The sequence below is a fragment of the Mustela nivalis genome (genome assembly GCF_964662115.1).
Source record: "Mustela nivalis genome assembly, chromosome: 3".
In the NCBI taxonomy this organism is placed as follows: Eukaryota; Metazoa; Chordata; class Mammalia; order Carnivora; family Mustelidae; genus Mustela; species Mustela nivalis.
The window spans coordinates 44,553,509-44,575,809 of record NC_139022.1 but is presented as its reverse complement, the minus strand read 5'-3'; positions in this window follow the sequence as shown (position 1 = coordinate 44,575,809).

Here is a 22,301-nt window from a genome sequence, read left to right as displayed (position 1 = left end):
GCACCGCCATGTTCATTACTACGTTATTTACAATAGCTTGGGTAAGGAGACAGTGTGGGTGACTGCATAAAGAAGATGTGTCGTACATACATACACAATGCAGTGTTACTGGGCCATTAAAAAAAAAGGAATGAGGGGGCACCTGGGTGGTTCAGTGGTTTAAGCCGCTGCCTTCGGCTCAGGTCATGATCTCAGGGTCCTGGGATCGGGTCCCGCATCGGGCTCTCTGCTCGGCAGAGAGCCTGCTTCCCTCTCTCTCTCTGCTGCCTGCCTCTCCATCTACTTGTGATTTCTCTCTGTCAAATAAATAAATTTTTAAAAAATCTTTAAAAAAAAAAAAAAGGAATGAAAGCTTGCCACATGGCAACATGGATGGATCTTAAGAGCATTATGCTACGTCAAGTAAGTCAGAGAATGATAAATACTGTATGATCTCATGACAAACAAATGTAAATAGAGAGAGTGGGTTGGAGGTTGTCAGACGCAGGGATTGGGGGGTGGGCAAAATGAAGGGGATCAAAAGGTACAAACTTCCAGTTATTAAAACAAAGTCCAGTGGATGTAATGTATAGATAGTACAGTAACTATAGATAATAATACTGAAACACTTGAATTTTTGCTAATTTGAAGTATTTTTATGTTGGTAAGAGAATACATTTTAAAAGTTCCCATCACAAGAAAGAAAAATTTTAACGTGCGTGGTGATGGATGTTACCTAGACTCACTGTGGTCATCATTTTACTATCTATCCTTAAATCCAATCATTTTGTTGTACGCCTGAAATTAGCATAAGGTTATAGGCTCAATTATATCTCAATATATATATATCTCAAATGTATATCTCAAAATATACATTCCCTGGCCAGTTGCTCAAAATCTGATTCCAAACGTGGTTGTGGTTCCATAATGAAGTCATCCAGGGAATGTCTAAAAATATGGATCCCTTTGTCCTGCCCCAGTCCTTAGTCCCTCTTCCTCAGCTGGAGGTAATTTTGTTCCCTAAGGAAAACATTTGGCAATATGTGAACACATTTCTGATTGTTACAATTGAGGAGGAGGGATATGCTACTGGCATCTAGCAGGCAGAAGCCAGGGATGTGGCTAAACAGCTTCCAGAACTACTACCACCCATAATTAACATATCCAACCTCCGGGGCACCTGGGTGGCTCAGTGGGCTAAAGCCTCTGCCTTTGGCTCAGGTCATGATCCCAGGGTCCTGAGATCGAGCCTCGCAACGGGCTCTCTACTCAGCAGCCTGCTTCCTCCTCTCTCTCTGCCTGCCTCTCTGCCCACTTGTGATCTCCGTCAAATAAATAAATAAAATCCTTAAAAAAAAAATCCAACCTCCAATCTTGGTGGTGCCACATTGAACGATTCCATCTTTTGTGATTCCAATGTGCAACTAGAACTGACAGACACTACTCTGGCTTTCCTTCCATCCATATTTCTTTAAAAAAAAATTTTTTTAAGATTTTATTTATTTATTTGACAGAGAGAGATCACAAGTAGGCAGAGCAGCAGGCAGAGAGATGGGGGGAAATGGGCTCCCCACCGAGCAGAGAGCCCAATGTGGAGCTCGATCCCAGGACCCTGAGATCATGACCTGAGCTGAAGGCAGAGGCTTAACCCATTGAGCCACCCAGCCACCCTTTAATGAAACACAACTTTAAATCCAGCTCTGTGACCAAAAGCAAGACCAAGAAAAGTGGGATGATTGGATAGGTGGTGTGAACATTTAGAGTTTTCATTCCATTAAAATATTAAAATTGGCTTTGCCTTATATGGCAAACACACCTACCCACAGGTAACAAAGGAGTAAGCACATACCTAGCAATAATTACTTTAAATGTAAATGGACTAAATGCCCTAATCTGGGTAGCTGAAAGGATAAATTAACAAATATGTATATGATTTACCTATCTATGTGCTGCCTTTAAGAGACTCACTTGACATCTAAAGACAGAGCCAGAGGCTGCGATAGAAGATGGCAACAGAGGCAGACCCTGAATTCACCCGCTCCACAAACAGACCACATCCACACTTATTTTTTATAGAGCAGCTCCCCCTGAAGACGTGAGGGCGACGGAGTACTTTCTGTACAACTGAAGATCGACTATGTAGAGAAGACCAAGACAGATGGAGACACAGGAAGGAAGGGAACTCCCACCCTTGACTTTGAGAACTGTCACGGGGAGGGATAGAGCTGAGGGTCAGTGGGCAGCTTCACTGAGGCTGGGGCACAGTAAAAGATGCCCCAGATTAAGGGGTAACTAGGACAGAAAGGAACCAGCCCTCCAATCCTGCCAAATGTTGGGGGGGAGGGGTACTGCTACAATGCCTCTGAATCAGAGCAGCTGCTGAGCACCACTGTTTACATTCCCTCTCTGCCTTAATAGTACTGGCAAGAGCACAGTGCAGGTACCACAGCTGGCCAGTTGTCTCACCAAGCCCAGGACACTGGCCTACACCAGCCATGGATGCCTGAGGCACAGGGGGGAAAAAAAAAAAAAAAAAACCACCTGCAGTATTAAAGATTTTATTTATTTATTTGAGAGAGGGATCACAAGTAGGCAGAGAGCTGGGCAGGGAGAGAGGAGGAAGCAGGCTCCCCACTGAGGAGAGAGTCTGATGTGGGGCTTGATCCCAGGACCCTGAGATCATGACCTGAGCCGACGGCAGAGGCTTAACCCACTGAGCCACCCAGGCGCCCCCCACCCTGCAGTTTTAAAGAACAGTTGGGATGTACCATATCCAGCCCTAGCCCTCCGTCAGTAGCAGACAAGATGCTGAACCTCTCTCCATGTTGGAGGGTCTGGTGAATGGCACAGTTTACATTCTGGCAGATGGGAACGGGATCCAGGCACCCAGAAGACCTGCCAGTTCAAAGAGCCCCAGGCCCAGAGCTCTACCCATTGAGCAGACCCACCAAGAGGGCCCCCTGCACAGCACATACCAGGACACTTTTGGTCAGAGCTCACTGTAGCCCCATCTGTCTCACCAAGGTGACACAGAGGCAAAGCACTCCAGGCTGGCTCCCCTTCAGCTCCTGCCAATTGGCCAGTGCACCCCTGGCACAGAGCTCCTTGGGCCATCCCAGCCTGCACCTGCCTCAGCACTTAGCTGTCCTGTCAAGCAGCCCCTGTGTGCAGAGCCCAAGGGTCCCCTGGCTTGTACCAATGTCAGCTTCAGCTCCGGATCCACAGTACCCTCTGCGCATGAAGCCCCATGTCGGCCCCAGCCCAAATCCACTTCAAGTCCAGAGGACTTGAGCTCCCCCACCTTCTGCCACGAATTCTCCCCCTTCCTTCTCAGCGTCTCCAAGGCAGTTCAGCGCACAGTGGGGCTGTCTTCTCCCGAATTCTACCCCTTATTCTAGTCCCAGGCTTGGCTACAGAGAACCTGCTTTCCACTTCCCCAGGTGAGCCTTTCACATTTGTAGGGACTGATCCCCGTCAAACACAGCCTCTTCAGCCTTTGCCCAAACTAGCATCCTGCTCACCAGCCATGTTCTCCCCACACTGTCTACCAGCTCCCTGACCAACATGTTCTGTCTCAGACCTCTGCTGTCTTCTGGACCTGCTCCGAGAAGTATGAAGCTCTCAAGAAGGAGCATCTGCCTAGCCTGTAATTACTCCCTAGGACTGCTATATTAAGTAACCACAAAGTGAACAGCTCTAACAACAAGGATTTAGTATCTGACTACTCTGGGGGCAGAAGTCTGAGAGGAAGACGTCGACAGGGCCATGCTCCCTCAGAAGGGTCTGCTCCAGGCCTCTCTCCCGGCTCCTGGTGTTTGTTAGGCTTGTCTCAAGGCAACTCCACTCTTCAAATGGCCTTCTCCATGGTGCGTGTCTCCATCCAACTACCCTTTTTCCATAAGGATCGGGGCCCACCCTACTCCAGTATGGCCTCACCTTAAACTACCTCGCAACAACCCTGTTGTCACATAAAGTCACATTCTGAGAGACTGGAGGTTAAGCATTCAACGTACGAATTTGGAAGACGTAACCCACTCCGCAGCCAAACCCCAGAACAAACAAGTCCCAGTGAGGTCCGACTCGTTCAGCATCAATGGGAGAACCTGTCCCTCTGCCTTCATGTGTCCAGTAACCCCTCCTCAGTCCACAGGCCTGAGTCATATACTGCTCATCTCCCACACCTCTTCCCACTCCCTGTGCCCGTCTTTCTGTCAACTAGAGTGGCCAGGAGGGCTCTCTTTAACTCAGCCTTCACGTGTCATTTTACACAGTGTCTTCTCCACGTCAGCCGGCTTACGGATTCTTTTCAAGAACAACTTTGTGCCGTGTGGGGCTTTTCCCAGGTCAATCCAGTTTGCTTTCAACTGACAATTCAACAATCTGTCTCTTAATTGGCCTTTTAAGTTCCTTTTCAAACCTTGTGAGGATAAGAGGTTTCTCACTCAGATGATGAGTCACATTTCCCCTTCCCAGCTTTCTCGTGAGGGGTTTCTATTCTCCGCACAGGTTAGGCATGGCACCTCTCCTGACATATTCCTTCTGACTTTTTATTGTTTCTCTCCATTGTTTGGATGCTAGAGTTCTTGGACACATTATAAGCCAAAATCACTCCAACCTCTATGGGCTGACAGGATTACATACTCCAAGAACTCAATTTATTTCTTCTAAGGCTCTTGTCACCAAGTAAATCTAATGGACACCATGATTCATTCACTCCATTCTCCTTCTCTTTAATCACATACTGAAGAAAGTCTCAAATTTCATCTTCCTGTGCCTTTGGATTCTTGTGTAAAGTCTGTGATCTCAGATGGTGTGCTTGATGATTTCTTTGTGTTGGACTCTCATATCCCCAGGGCAACCCAAACATTGTTGACCAGCATGTTTGTTTTTTAGAGGGTATTTCATAAGCTGCTGTTCTAGTGAATGCCTCAAACCCTGAAATGCACAATATACATTGTATTATGTGGAAGAGCAATTCACAGATGGTTTCCTAACATTTTTTTCATCTCTTTCACAGAATTCAGACTCAAATTAGGTCCAGTTTTGAGTTCTTCCAGTAGTCCATGTGCTCCTGGCATAGCCTGTGTATTTAAAAAAAAAAAAATCCATGCTTCCCTCAAGGTTATGCCTTTTTGATCCAGATGTCGATTAAAGAAGACCATTAGCATCATTTGAAATCAGAAATTTCTCCTGAGAATCTATTTTAGTGTTCAATCGACTTGTTGATGCTTTTAGTGAAAATCAACAGCTCAGAAGTACATAACTAACAGAGTAGTGAAAACTGTCAAACGTATCTAATCAAAGTAAATAGAACCTGAGTCAATGATAGATACATATAATGTGCATTTCAAAATATTTTTTAAATGTCATAAAATTGTATTGCACAAACCAGGGACAAGAGGCTAAGGAAGGGGAAAGTTGATGTATATAGTACCAATCAAATTTAAGATGTTACAATATAAATCTCAGATTTATAACATCCCACAGTTGTGGCAATCTGGACAGACCCTGGGTAAGGTGATTATTAGTTGTTTGTTTAATCAGCAGTGAGTTTCAAAACACAAGCCAGAGTTCACTTGACCTAGGACTGAATGGGAGCTGTGTAAGGTCATTATAGACTCATCTTTGAGGACATGGGCTGGAAGGCAGGGGAAGTGGTAGCTCAAAGTTAAGTGGGGTTTAAAATAGGGTTGTATTGGGGCGCCTGAGTGGCTCAGTGGGTTAAAGCCTCTGCCTTCGGCTCAGGTCATGATCCCGGGGTCCTGGGATCGAGCCCCACATCGGGCTCTCTGCTCAGCGGGGAGCCTGTTTCCCCCTCTCTCTCTGCCTGCCTCTCTGCCTACTTGGGATCTCTGTCTGTCAAATAAATAAATAAAATCTTTAAAAAAAAAAATAAAATAGGGTTGTATAGTTAAAGATACTGACATCACTTTTCTACCTGGCCACTCTTATTAGACCAAAATCCTTTAAGATCCAGGTCTAGATAGGTCTTCAAATTACTGAAGACCTAGTGCCCCTAGACTATGTACTCTCAACATGGCTGGACAGAACAATCATTTGAAGAATTTTTAAAAAAGAAAAAAAAAAAATGCCAGTGCTCTCTCACCACTGAGATTCTAATGTAATTGTTCTGGTTTGGAGCTCAAAAATCAGTGGCCGTAAGTATTTTCTAGGCAACTCCAATTGAGAATCACACTTGTAGGATAACACTGCCCAAAAAAACCAAGCACAGTGTTAGTTCTGTAGGATCCTCTGCAAAGAAAAGTCTTGTGCAGAGTATATTTAGGGAGTTTCTGCTGGCACATGTGCTCATGGCATCTCACATACCCAACAGCCTTCTAAATGCTCAGAGAAGCTGTGCAGAAAAAAATAATTTGTCTTTCTTTTGTTGGTCTGTGATAATCACATTGAGTAACCTCACCTTGAAATAACCCACCCTTAGTAGAGATTTTCCAACTGTTAGCTTTTACTTACCAGTTTCTCCTACCCACTACCTTCCCCAAAGGTCAACCTGAGCAAGTTTGAAAATACTCAATTCTCATGGGGGAATCTCAACTCTCCCATGGAAGTATGTTTGTAATAATGGTTACCAAATGAAAATGCTTAAGACGTACTCTACTGCTTCTCTGGGATAGTCAAAAGCCCAGACTTTGCCTGATGTGTCTTTTTAGAGGCACAGTGAGCCCAGTGCTGGGACTAGAGAAGACCCAGAGTAAGCAGGGTCTCATGGCCCCAGCCATGCTGCTTTTGTGGTCATTCCCTCAGTGACCAGATGCAAGGGAAACAGGAGCAGAAAGTTTACTTCTCAAGAAATGGGCACTGGATGGAGCTTGAGAAGATGGCAGAGTAGGAGGACCCTAAGCTCACTCTGTCCCCTGTTTACCATGAGGTATCATTTATGTCCATGTCAACAAACCAGAAAGCAATCTGAAGACTGGCAAAACAGTCTACAGAGACTCATTTTAGACGTAAAGACACATACATGTTGAAAGTCAATGGTGGGGTTAAAAGACCTCAATGTGAGGCAAGAATCTATCAGAATCCTAGAGGAGAATATAGGCAGTAACCTCTTCAACATCGGCCACAACAAGTTTTTTCAAGACATGTCTCCAAAGGCAAAGGAAACAAAAGCACAAATGAACTTTTAGAACTTCATCAAGATCAAAAGCTTCTGCACAGCAAAGGAAACAGTCCACAAAACAAAGAGGAAACCCATGGAATGGGAGAAGATACTCACAAATGACACTACAGACAAAGGGCTAATATCCAAGATCTATAAAGAACTCCTCAAACTCAACACACACAAAACAGATAATCACATCAAAAAATGGGCAGAAGACATGAGCAGACACTTTTCCAAAGAAGACTTGCAAATGGCTAACAGACACATGAAAAAAATGCTCATCATCATTAGCCATCAGGGAGATTGATAAACCACATTGATACCACCTTACACCAGTTAGAATGGCCAAAATCAACAGGACAGTAAACATGTTTTGAAGAGGATGTGGAGAAAGGGGAACGCTCTTACACTGTGGGTGGGAATGCAAGGTGGTGCAGCTACTTTGGAAAACTGTGTGGAGAGTCCTTAAGAAATTAAAAATAGAGCTTCCCTCTGACCCTGCAATTGCACTACTAGGTATTTGTCCCAAAGATACTGATATAGTCAAAAGAAGGGTCATCTGTACCCCAATGTTCATAGCAGCAATGGCTCCAGTCGCCAAACAGTGGGAAGAACCAAGAAGACCTTCAACAAACAAATGGATAAAGAAGATCTGGTCTTATGCCTCCATCAGAAAGGATGAATACCCAACTTTTGTATCAACATGGACAGGACTGGAGGAGATTATGCTAAGTGAAATAAGTCAAGCAGAGAGAGTCAATTATCATACGGTTTCACTTACTTGTAGAGCATAAGGAATAACATGGAGGACATTGGGAGAAGAAGAGGAGAAGTGAGTTGGGGGAAATCGGAGGGGGAGACAAACCATGAGAGGCTGTGAACACTGAGAAACTGAGGGTTTTGGAGGGGAGGTGGGTGGGGGATGGGTGACCATGGTGGTGGGTATTAAGGAGGGCACGTATTGCATTGAGCACTGGGTGTGGTGCATAAACAATGAATCTTGGAACACTGAAAAAAAATTACTAATAAAGAAAAATTTAAAAAATCTTTAAAAAGAAAGTCAATGGTGGGGAAACATTTATCACCTAAACAAGTGTGAGGAGAAAAAGCCAGAGTAGCAATATTTATTTCAGGAAAAATAGACTTTAATGCAAAGTCTGTAAAAAGAGGCAAAGAACACTATATAATAGTAAAGGGGACAATCCAACAGGAAAATAGAAGTTAGAAATACTTATGCACCCAACATGTGACTACTCAAATACATAATATAGTTAATAACTTACATAAAGGAACTAACCAGTATTAATACATTAACAGTAAGGGACTTTAACACCCCAAGAACATTGATGGGCAGATCATCCAAACAGAAAATCCACAAGGAAAGAGGGCTTTGAATGATGTAGTGGACTAGATGGATCTAAGAGATATACTCAGAACGTTCCATCTAGAAATAGCAGAATGCACCTTCTTTGCAAGGGCACAGGGAACATCCTCCAGAAGAGGTCACATTTTAGGCCAAAACACAAACCTCAGCAATTTTAAAAGATCAAAGTTGTACCAAGAATCTTTTCTGACCACAGCACTACGAAACTAGAAACCAACCACAAGACAAAAATCTAGAAAGACCACAAATATATGGAGGTTAAATAACGTGCTACTGAACAATGACTGGGTCAACCAAGTAATCAAAGAACAAAGCAAAGGATATGTGGAAACAAATGAAAATAAAAACGCAAGAGTCCAAAACCTCTGAGATCCAGCTAAAGCAGTTGCAAGAGGGAAGTTTATAGTGATACCAGCCAATCTCAAGAAGCAGGAACAGTCTCAAACAACCAAAACTTGCACCTTATGGAGATTAAAAAAAAAAAATCAGCAGAAAGAAATAAATAATAAAGATTTGAGTAGAAATAAATAATATAAAAATTAGAAAAGAAAACAAAACAATAGAACAATGAAACTAGGACCTGGGTTCTTTGAAAAGATCAACAAAATTGATAAACCTCCAGACAGACCCATTAAAAAAAGAGAGAGAGGGAGAGGAAGAGAGAGAGAGAGAAAGGAGTCAAATAAAATCACAAAGGAAAGAGGAGAAGTAACGACCAATAGCACAGAAATACAAACAGTTGTAAGAGAATATTACAAAAACTGTATGCACAAATTGGACTATCTAGAAGACATGATCAAAGTCCTAGAAACATATAAACATATATAAACATATAAACAACCAAACTGAAGCAAGAAGAAATGGAAAATTTTAACAGAACAGTTACCACCAAGGAGATTGAATCAGTAACCCAAAAACTCCCAACAAACGGAAGTTCAGGATCAGATAGCTTCACAGGTGAATTCTACCAAACACTTACAGTTAATATTTATTCCTCTCAAACTATTCTAAAAAAATAAAAAAGAAAGTTAAATTTCCAAATTCATTATATGAGGCCAGCATTACCTTGAGTGTCCAGATACGGGCACTCCAAACAAGGAGAACTATAGGCCAGTATCTCTGAGGAACACAGATGCAAAAATCCTCAACAACCAATTTCAGCAATACCTTAAAAAAATTCATTCACCATGATCAAATAGGATCAAACAGGATACAAGGGCTGGTTCTATATTCACAATAAGTCACACAAAAACAAAATAAAACAAAACAAAAAATAAGAATAAAAAAAACCCACATGATCATTTCAATAGGCGTAGAAAAAGCATTTGACAAAGTAGAACACCCATTCATGACAAAAGCCTTCAACAAAGGACATCTAGAGGAAACATACCTGCACATAATAAAGGCCATCTATGAAAAATGAAAAACCCACACCCATTATCATACTTAATGAGAAGAAATTGAGAGCTTTTCCCCTATAGTCAGGAACCAGACAGGGATGTCCACTCTCACCACTGTTCATGAACATAGTACTAGAAGTCCTAGGCACAGCAATTAGACAATGAAGACAAAACACATCTGAACTGCTAAGGAAGAAGTAAAACTTCCACATTTGCAGATGATATGATGCTATATACAGAAATCCCTAAAGACTCCACCAAATAAAACCTACTAAAGTCATAAACGAATTCAGTAGTCACAGGATACAAAATCAATGTATAAATATCTGTTCCATTTCTGTACACTAATAATGAAGCAACAGAAAGAGAAACCATGAAAACAATCCCATTTATAATTGCATAAAAAATGACAAGATATCTTAGAATAAACCTAAGAGGTGAAAGACCTATACCCTGAAAACTATAAAATACAGATGTAAGAAACTGAAGATGATGCAATGAAGTGGAAAAACATTCCATGCTCATGGATTAGAAGAACAAATATTGTTAAAATATCTATACTACTACCCAAAGCAATCTACACACTTAATGCAATCCCTGTCATAATGCCAATAGCATTTTTCATAAAACTAGAACAAAAAATCTGAAAATTCATATGGAACCATGGAAGACCCTGAATTGTCAAAGTAATTTTGAAAAAAAAAAAAAAATCAAAGCTGGAGGCATCACAATTCCAGACTCCAAGATATATTACAAAGCTGCTGTAATGAAAACAGTATAGTACTGGCACAAACAAAGACACATAGATCAATGGAATAGAAAAGAAAACCCAGAAATAAATGCACAATTATATGATCAATTAATGTTCAGCAAAGCAGGGAAGACTTTCCAGTGGAAAGAAGACCATCTCTTCAACAAAGTTGGGGGAAATCGGTCAACTACATGCAAAAAATGAAACTGGAGCACTTTCTTATACCACACACAAAAAGGAAATCAAAATGATTTAAAATCTAAGTGGGAAACCCAAAACCATAAAAATCCTAGAAGAAAGCACAGGCAGTAATCTCTCTGACAGTAACAACATCTTTCTAGATATATCTCCTGAGGCAAGGGAAGCAAAAACAAAACTGAACTACTGGGACTATATCAAAATAAAAAGCTTCTTCACAGTGAAGGAAACAATCAACAAAACTAAAAGACAACCTACTGAATGGGAGTGGATATTTGCAAATGACATATCCTATAAAGGGTTAGTATCCAAAATATATAAAGAACTTATACAACTCAACACTCAAAAAACCAAATAATCCAATTAAAGAAAGAGCAGAAGACATGAACCAACATTTCTCCAAGGAAGACATCCAGATTGCCAACAGACACTTGAAAAGAAGCTTAACATCACTCATCATGAGGGATATGCAAATTAAAACTGCAATGAGTTATTGCAACACACCTGTCAGAATGGCTAAAATAAAAAACACAAGAAAAAAGTGCTGACAAGGATATGAAAAAAAAAAAGGAACCCTCTTACACTGCTGGTGGGAACACAAGCTGGTGTGGCTACTGTGGAAAACGGTATGAAGGTTCCTCAAGAAGTTAAAATAGAGCTACCTATGATCCAGGAATTGTACTACTGGGTATTTTACCCCCAAAATACAAAATCACTTATTCAAAGGGATACGCGTACCCTTACATTTAGAGAAGCATTATTTACAATAGCCAAATGATGGAAGCAGCCCAAGGGACTGTCCATAAATGAATGAATAAAGAAGACACGGTGTATATATATAAATATATAAGGATACACACACACACACACACACACACACACAATGAAATAGTAATAAGCCATAAAAAGGGGTGAAAACTTCCCATTTGCAACGACACAGTTGGAGCTATAGGTTATTCTGCTAAACCAAGTAAATCAGAGAAAGACAAATACCTTATGATTCCACTCATATGGAGAATTTAAGAAACAAAACAAAAGAGCAAAGGGAAAAGAAAGAGAGAGAAACCAAGAAACAGACTCTTAACTCTAGAGTACACACTGATGGATCCCAGAGGGGAGGTGGGTGGGGAGAATGGGTCAAATTGGTGAGGGGGATTAAGGAGTGCAATTGTTGTGATGAGCCCCAGTTGATGTATGCAGCTGTTGAATCACTATATTGTACATCTGATACAAACATAACATACTGGAATCTATTAAAACACACTAAAAAAGAAAAGAAAAGAGACGTGGAGTAAAAAGATCTAAAATCAACCTAAGTTGCTCTTCTTAGCAGAGTGAATCTGAGCAATGGATCAAACTCGCATCTCAATTTGCTCTTCTATAAAAATGGGAATAATAAACTGGACCTCAAAGGGCAATTAGTAAGGTAAAATTACAAGCAATACTGCCTTTAAAGACATCCATCAGAGAAGCCAATGCTGAATTTACTAAGCCACTCTATCAAACTTTCATCTGCATGATATAATTATTTATGGAGAATCATTTCAAGGATACTCCATCTACCCATTCTGTGCATCTATTCACTAAAACCTCAAGAATCTGCTCCCACGTTAGGCTACAGTGTCAAAATGCTCTGTGCCTGCTGGTCTCACAGAGGCTTGGCCCCTGTGTTTGTCTCCCGTTCCCCTGCAGTTCAGGGCCGTGAGCTCACACAGACAAACACTGTGACTGAGATCCCTACCCACACCGTTCAGCAATTTCCGTTGAAGATGCTGTTGAGGATTCTGCTTAGTATTCTAGAAAGTACCTTGTCATTAAGGAGACCCAGAGGAGAAATCTTTCTTAAAAGCAAGAGTTTTGTCCCCAACACCAACTGCCAAGCCCCACCCCTGGGTAACTGGTTAGTTTTCCTTTTAAAGACATTCTAAGACATGGAACCGATTGTGTTTGCATGAACTGTGACTTAGTAATACTCGCTCCCCTTTGGGGTCTTACTATATCATTATTCTTTCCCATTTTCAGTGCATTGAATCTCGTATTTTTTAACTTCCTCAAAACACATTCCTAAAGTAAGAAGATAAATGCCTGAATAGCTAAGTGAATCAGGTGTGCACAACAGAGCTTAGCTTCCATGTGCTTCTACCACATACTCCCTCACACCCTGCTGAGTTTGGGAGAACTGCACGGCTTAACGGCAGGCTGAAGTAGCAGAAGGTTGCCAACCTGGACACCCCCTCTGTCCAACGCTGGAGAATTCTTGGTGTAAGAAGTCTCACAAAAACCTTGATGACTCCCAGGGCACTTCAAGGACACACGTGATGGTAAAGTCACAGACAAATCCCAGAGTTCCAGAAGCCTCCAGTAACAATGATTACGTTTATTGATGACTACATTTAAAAACAAATTACTGGGGCGCCTGGGTGCTCAGTTGGTTGAGTGACTGCCTTCCGCTCAGGTCATAATCCCGGAGTCCTGGCTCCATGGTGAGTCTGCTTCTCCCTCTGACCTCCCCTCTCATGCTCTCTCACGCTGTCTCTCTCTCTCTCTCTCTCTCTCTCTCAAATAAATAAATAAAATCTTTGAAAAAAAATAAAAAATAAAAAAATTAAGGCAAACTACCTTAAAGGATTCCTTACCAATCTGCTCTCAAATTTTGTGGGGTCCCTAAGTCAACTAGCCACATTCTTCTCATTCTGAAATAAGACCTACACTTCTCCCACATCTACTCAGCTCGACGTGGCCATATCGTCTAGCACCCGCTCTCAGCCTCCTTCAGGTGTCGTTCAGATAAACATATTTTTCAACAAGTGATTTCACCTTGCCATAAACAGGGGAAGCTATTTTCTTCTTCTATCAAACACATATAGTTCCCCATTGTGTGAAAGTATGAGTTATTCTGGGTGCCACAGACTTACTCTAAGAAACTTACATGTTTGTTTTTTATTGTCCTTCGGGTCTTTCATTTAAAATAGCAGTCCCCTTTTCCCTCACTACTTAAGCAACAGTATCAAAAGCCCAGTTAATGGCTCTGTGCATAATCACAGGCTGAGGTCCTGACGAGATCTGATGAGAGTCAAATCGCTTATCAAACCCATATGGAGTTGTGAGGGACTGCAGTTTCTAGAAATGACTTCTGATTTAGAAATGATCCCCCTGAAAGGCTGGGATAAGGCGGCTGACTACCAACCACAGACTTCCTGGCATGCAGTGCAGGTCAGGAAGGGCAACACTATTGTTTTTCTCCAACCTTCCGCCCCCAGATATATACTCTGGCAGTTCCGAAGCAACAAAATACCCAGGGCACTGAGTTCATGACGGGGTTATTTTGGAGTCGGAGCACATCCCCAGAGCAGAAATGCCTGATTGAGACTCAGAATCAAAACGGACCACGGTAGTCTAATGAGACAGACCTCCTTCCGACACTCCGGCAGAAGGTCACACCGGTCTCTGTGTCAACAAAGCAAGCTGACAGATGTGAAAGAGCTCCCTATAAAACATGACACAATTCAACATGCGAAGTTCTGACTTCTCTTACCAGTCTGGGACCCAGTGGTGCGCTGGTAAATACTTAACATCGGGTTCTCTGAGGAGTATTCATTAAAAAAAATCAACAAGCTCAGATTTTACATCGTTTGTCTATTTCTATGGCATAAATCCTGAATCCTCCTACGATTCCAGGCTCCCTGTGTGATCTCAGTGAATGTGGAGTTGAGAAGGGATGTGCCCCATGAGCTCTCAGCAGCCAGAGCTGCCTGGCGCTCCCTGTGCTCCAATCGCCCTGGGCTCAGCAGGCAGGGAGAAGCATGGAAGAATAGAAGTTTTGCTCAGCCATCCTGCCTAGGAGAGCCCCTCCTTTTAGCTTTATTTATATCCAGACTCTCGTTTGTCTCCAGCTGCTGCTTCTTGCCTCAGATCATCAAATTCTTACCCTCCGCAAGGAAAGTTCTGCTGATACAACTGTGAGATCCTTCCCTTGCTTCTGAGGCTCTCTCCTAGTTTTGTGATGCTGCTAAGCACTTCCTCCTGGACGTAGTCCCTCAATCCCATAGGCACAAACCCGGCGGCTTCTGGTGGAAAGGTTTTGGGGGAGGATGTTCTTGATCATCCTACATGGTGGGTAGAGGCACGTCAACACCATGACAAGTTGGGAAGCCAGTGAGTCCCATCCTCTGGGTGTTTGTCCATGATTCCTCTCTATCACTACTTACCAACCCTCCCCTCCTCAATGGGTCAGACTGCTGGAAAGGACAAGGACAATATCTTCTGTGAACTACTCCCATTTTTAAAATTTATTTGTATTATTATTTTTTATTTTTATTGACTTTCTCAATATAACTCTGTTTCTCAACCTCCATCAGCAATGAATTCTAATATTTTGCTCCCCTAATGTAGCCACTGGGCTTTGTCCTGCTGCACATGGTATCCATTAATGTACATAAGGATATTTTAGAGGTTTTATCAAACATATTTAAGAGGACATACCTTTAATATATGTTCATTTATACATACATTTGTATATGGTATTTATCTTATATTTGTGCATTTGTGTTTTTATATTTTGTGTTCTCTATTTGTATATATTGTATATATTGGTGTTTTGTATGTCTACTATACACATCTGTGTACTTGTGTATTTTATATATACGTATATTATATATATTCCATATGTACACAATATATATATTCTAAAAACTGTATCAGCACTAAAAACCCAAGTTTGAAAATGAAGTAGATGGTCCTACTCTCAGAAGTGAATTAATTAACAGAGATCATGGCTTCTTTCTCTCAAATTCCTGGAGTCCTCAAGCCTTCTGAAGTGGTATTTGTATATGTACATGTACATATGTACATGTGGTATATGTACAGTTTGTGGACTTGTCGAGGCCACAGAAGTCAGCAGAGATGTCTTGACTCGTTGGCCTACCAGCACCAGCAATTCTTTCTCATTGTCCCTCCCTTCTCATTGCTCCTTAAACAGATTCCCAATTTGGAGACTAGACTCCTTGGCAGTGTCTGAGGTTCCTCCTGGCTGTCCTCTTCCAGATTAAGCTCTCTATAATATGGGTGTATTCTCAGATTCAGAAATAAGCCCATCATGGACACGTGCCTCACAGATACTACAGGTCAAATTTTTTCCCCTAGTAACATCTCCACACCCCTCCACCCAAAGTAACCGTGGGGTTTCAGTACCACAAAGTTGAAAATACAATGTGGTCCCACCTCTTCCTCTAAGCTACCAACCCAAAGATCCAATGTGAACAAAAAGATGGTTTAGATCTTCCCTATACATCCTCTATAGGAAGTTTCCATCTCCAGAAGCTATCCAACTTTCTAATGGCCTCTGGATTTTTAAGTAACCAAATAATACATCATCAAAATTGGGACCCTGTGAAAAATGAAATAAGGCACTGAAAATAAATAACTGATCTACAAGTGTAAATTAGGGCTATCTTAAGAGACACATGGTTTCTTGAGTTATAACTTTCTTACCATGGGCTACCTGCAGTAGTGACCTCATGCAGAAAATTTCTGTTGTGATCAGCCTCAGTGGTTCACACAGTAAAGAAAAATCCTGGCTCTCTAGTTAAACTTGTATTTTTGAACTCTGTGTCCCCTCAGGGACTCTTAATACCACAATCTTTCTGTCTCCACAATTCTTCTTTTGATCATTCTTGTCATCAGAGAATAGTCTTGGAATCCAGGGATACTTTCTGCCTCTGCTTTTGAGATGTCTCCGCCCTTCCCCAGAGTACCAACTTCACCATGGAAGCATGTTGCAAAAGCACAGAAATGTTGGTGTCGATAGTCCTGAGTTCCATTGTAAAAGAATCAGGAACTGTCCTTTCTGGAAGAGGCAATGGAAGAATAGGGTTTGCAATTAATGACATGAGAAAACCTACAGAAGATGCATTTTTGTTAGCAAAGATCTGGAGCTGAGTTTAGGAAATGATAGAGGACTGACAGGATATAAATATAGGCTGGAGATACAAGACATGGAGAGTTTTTAAAGCCATACAAACACTGGACAATATGTAAGGCTTGTTCAGCATGCAAGAATTGATCATTGTAATCCATTCCATCTGTAGGCTAAAGAAGAAAAATCCTATGGTTATAAAAATACATGCAGGAAAAACATATGGCAAAGTTGAACCCCCATAATAAAAATTCTCAATAAACTCAGTATAGAGGTGAACTTCCTCAACTTTATAAAGAATATCTATTTAAAAAAAAAAAGTTCACATATAACATCATATCTAATGCTGAGAAGCTTTTCCCCTAAAATTGGGAACAAAGGAAGGATGCCTCTTCTCATCACTCCTATTCATCATAATGGAGGTCTTAGCTAATATATTAAGATAAGAAAAGGAAATAAAAGAGATACAGACTTGGAAGGACTAAATAGAAATGTCTTTGTTCACAGATGACATGACTGCTTAGGTAAGAAATCCTAAAGAAAAAAATCAACAACAACAACACAGAAACAGATATAAACCTCATGGAACTATTAATTGTAGCAAAGTTGCAGGATACAGAGCCAGCATATGAAATCATATTATAAATACTAATGTGTAAACACCTTTCCCATATATCACTAATGAACAGTTGGTGTGTGAAATTAAAAAAAAAGGCAGTATTGCTTACATTAGCACTACAAAATTAAATACTTATGTAGAAGGCTAACAAACATGTGTAAGATCTATATGAGGACAAATATGAAACTCTGATGAAAGAAATAAAAAATGAAATAAATGCAGAGATAGTCCATGTTCATGTATAGAAAGTCTCGATATTATTAAGATGCCAATTCTGTCTGAATGAACGTACAGATTCAGTGTAATAGGCAATTAAAATCCCAACAAATTATTTTGTGGTTATCATCAAAGTGATTCTAAAGTCTGTATGGGGTAGGGGAGGGGGAAAGGCCCAGTATAGCCAATACAATATTGAAGAAAAGAAACACAAGTCAGAAGACTAATGCTACCTGACATCAAAACTTACTAGACAGCTATAGTAATGAAGACAGCATGGTAACAGTGAAATAATAGATAAGATGATCAGTGAGCTAAAACAGAAAGCCTAGAAATGGATCCACACAAATATAATCAACTGATCTTTAACAAAGAAGCTAATGCAGTCTACTGAAGGAGGGCTAGTCTTTCCAACAAATGGTGCTAAAAAAATTAGGCATATATATATACATGCAAAAGAGAAGGAAAAAATTAGAAACAGCCCTTAGACACTTCACAAAATATAATTCAAAATGGATCAGCCAATAGACCTCAATATAAAATTTTAAACTACAAAAATTCTAGATGATAGCACAGGAAGAAATCTAGATGACCTTGGGTTGGGCACTAAACTTTAAGCTACAATACCAAAAGCCTATCCATGGGAAAAAAAAACATAATTTTAATATGTGCACTTCATTACCATTATACACATGCACTCTTTGAAAAACACCTATAAGGAAACTAAATGGATAAGGCTTAGACTGGGAGGAAATATTTATAAACCAGCTATCTGATAAAGGAATGGTATAGGAAATAGAGAAAGAGGTCTTTAAACTCAACCATAAGTAAACAGGCAAGCCAATTACAAAATGGGTGAAAAATCTGGACAACTCACCAAAGAAGATAGACAAATGGCAAATAAGCATATGAAAAGGTGGTCAACATCTTATGTCCCTGGGTAATTACAAATGAAAACAATAAGGAGATAAAATTATCCACTTATTAGAATAGCTAAAATCTATCAAACTGGCAATACAAAATGTTGGTGAGGATACAGGAAAACAGGAACATTACTGGTGGGAATGAAAAATGGTACATTTTAGAATACACTTTGATAGCTTCTACAAATCAAAGCGATCATGTTCCTAAACATTTGTTTCATTGAGTTGAAAGGTTATGTACACACAAAAACCTGCACACAAATGTTTATGCCAGATTTATTCACCATCACCCCAAACCAGAAACAACCAAGACATGCTTCAGTGGGCAAATGGATAAACTGGTACACCTACACAGTGGAATTCTCTTCAGTATTAAAGAAATGCGCTATCGAGCCATGAAAAGACATGGCTTAAATGCATATTTCTAAGTGAAAGAAATCAGGCTGAAAAGGCTCTAGGATTCCAAATACCTGACATTCCGGAAAAAGGAACATAAAAACATGACTGGTTTTCAGGGATCTGGGGGAAGTGGCAGATAAATAGGTGAAGGACGTGGGAATCTATAAGGCAGTGAAACTGTTTTTGCACAACTGTAATGGTGGATCCACGTTATTATACATTTGCTAAAACTCAAAGAACAATAAAACAAAAACAGTGAAGCAATGCAACGACTGTACTTAAAAATGTATTGGGGTGGCTCAGTGGGTTAAAGTCTCTGTCTTCAGCTCAGGTCATGATCCCAGGGTCCTGGGATCGAGCCCGACATCAGGCTGTCTGCTCAGCAGGGAGCCTGCTTCCTCCTCTCTCTCTGCCTGCCTCTCTGCCTGCCTTTCTGCGTACTTGTGATCTCTGTCTGTCAAATAAATAAATAAAATCTTTTAAAAGAAATTTTTTGGCTCTTCATCAAGATCAAAAGCTTTTGCACATTGAGCGCCTGGGTGGCTCAGTGGGTTAAGCCTCTGCCTTCGGCTCAGGTCATGATCTCAGGGTCCTGGGATCGAGTCCTGCATCGGGCTCTCTGCTCAGCAGGGAGCCTGCTTCCCCCTCTCTCTCTCTGCCTGCTTCTCTATCTACTTGTGATTTCTCTCTGTCAAATAAATAAATAAAATCTTTAAAAAAAAAAAAAAAAAAAAGCTTTTGCACAGCAAAGGAAACAGTCCACAAAACAAAGAGGCAACCCACAGAATGGGAGAAGATATTCGCAAATGACACTACAAACAAAGGGCTGATATCCAAGATCTATAAAGAACTCCTCAAACTCAACATACACAAAACAGATAAACACTCAAAAAATGGGCAGAAGACATGAACAGACACTTCTCCAAAGAAGACATACAAATGGCTAACAGGCACATGGAAAAATGTCCATCATCATTAGCCATCAGGGAGATTCAAATCAAAACCACATTGAGATACCACCTTACACCAGTTAGAATGGCCAAAATTAACAAGATAGGAAACAACGTGTGGTGGAGAGGATGTGGAGAAAGGGGAACCCTCTTACACTGTAGGTGGGAATGCAAGTTGATGCTGCCACTTTGGAGAACAGTATGGAGATTCCTTAAGAAATTAAAAATAGAACTTCCCTATGACCCTGCAATTGCACTACTAGGTGTTTGCCCAAGATACTGATATAGTCAAAAGAAGGGCCATCTGTACCCTAATATTCATAGTCACCAAACAGTGGAAAGAACCAAAATGCCCTTCAACAGATGAATGGATAAGGAAGATGTGGTCCATATATACAATGAGGTATTATATCTCCATCAGAAAGGTGAATACCCAACTTTTGTATCAACATGGATGGGACTGGAAGAGATTATGCTGAGTAAAATAAGTCAAGCAGTCAATTAACATGTGGTTTCACTTACTTGTGGAGCATAAGGAGTAACATGGAGGACATTGGGAGATGGAGAAGAGAAGTGAGTTGAGGGAAATCAGAGGAGGAGATGAACCATGAGAGACTGTGGACTCTGAGAAACAAACTGAGGGCTTTGGAAGGGAGGGATTGGGGGGTTGGGTGAGCCTGGTGATGGGTATTGTGGAGGGCACATATTGCATGGAGCACTGAATGTGGTGCATAAACAATGAATTCTGGAACACTGAAATAAAATAAAATAAATTTTTAAAAATATATTGGTTCATTAACTGTAAGAAAGATATTACACTAATGTCAGGTGTTGGTAGAGGGGAAACTTTTGGAGTAGTGAGGTGAGAGATGGGCATATGGATTGTTATTTATTATCTGCTCAATCATCCTAGAAATCTGAAATTGTACTTTAAAAAAATGAAACCTAGCAATTATAAAAAATAAGGCAACAAGCACCAAGGGAGTGACCACTGATAAAGAAAAAAAGAGGCTCAAAGGATTTCCTGGCGCACAACATTGTTTGAAGTTTGACAAGATGAGAAGGCACTAGCAAAGGAGATCGTGCGGGAGAGGCCAGTGAACTGAGAAGAAAGAGAATATGATGTCCTGGGAGTAATGTGTTGCCAGGAGGAGGGAGTGAGCAGACAGTACATGCTCAGACATGTCATGGCAGACAGTACAGATGAACCAGGTATGCTGAAGGCATTTGTCATATTTAGCAAAGAGGAAGTCATCATTCACCTTGAATACTAAAGTTTTGGGAGAATAGAAGGGGGTAAAGCCCTGATTCTACAATCTTAAGAGAAATGGAAGGAAGAGAACTAGAAATCATGACTGGAGACAAAGCTTTTTAGGAATCTGGATGCAAAATGGAGTCAAGGCAAAACTCAAGGGGATAGAGGAATAAGAGCAAGTGTTTTAAGACGGGCAAGTTTTCAAAGTACAGATGTAAAGGAGCCAATGAAGAGGAGAAAGAATGATTCTATGAAAGAAAGAGGGGGGGAATCCTAAAATGGTGAACCACAAGGAATGGCATCTTGTCCACAAATGGATGAAGTGGGGGACCAAGACCAACACATCCCTACTCATAGCATGGAAAGAATAGTCCATGTGCACAGATGCTGGTAGCTGGGATGACGGAGTCAAAATTCTCAGCGTCGGGGTGTCTATTCTCTCAGATAAACAGAATACATAACTGACCACTGGAAGGGATCATGGGGCAAAAGGGGTTGGAGCTTTGTAGAAAAAAGGTATAAGCAGCCATCCGGGGGTGGGAGAGTAAGAGGCAATAGGATTGCCAGTAAGTAGTTGGAGCCAAACTGAAACAGCACAGATTGTAATGGAGGACGGCAGGCACGGTTATGTATTTTTTTCCTAGCCTTGTTCAACTGAAGAGGTACAGGCTGAGGTTAGTCAGTGTGGAATTAAACCACAGAAGGTTTGCTAGATGATTCTGCTCCGAGATAAGACAGAAGGAAGGGATCAGGGGTGCTGATGCAAAAGGCACAGAGGTGGGCAGAAGTTGAGTGACAATACAAATTAGGACATAGAAGGGGAAGTGGGCGATAATTAATGAAAAATTTCTAAGAAAAATGGGTATTGTGTCCTGGAGAAGGAGGAATATATTTTTTAAGAGTCATCATCCTGGAAGGAGTGAAGTTAAAAAAAAAAAAATAGCGGGTGTAGTTGGGGAGGGAGAGACGTGAAATTGTGAACATGGAAAAGTGGGGGAGACTGATAATGAGAAGCTCTGGGGTATCCCCACTGACTGAACTAAGCTTGTCATGGACCATATCACTGGAAGACAGGAGGTAAAGGAATTAAGAGACCAGGGTATTCAGAAAGGTCACCTTCCTGGACGGAGATAGGAAATCACCAAGAACTGTTAAGTGTGGTGAGCACTGGGAGGGGAGACAGACTTGGC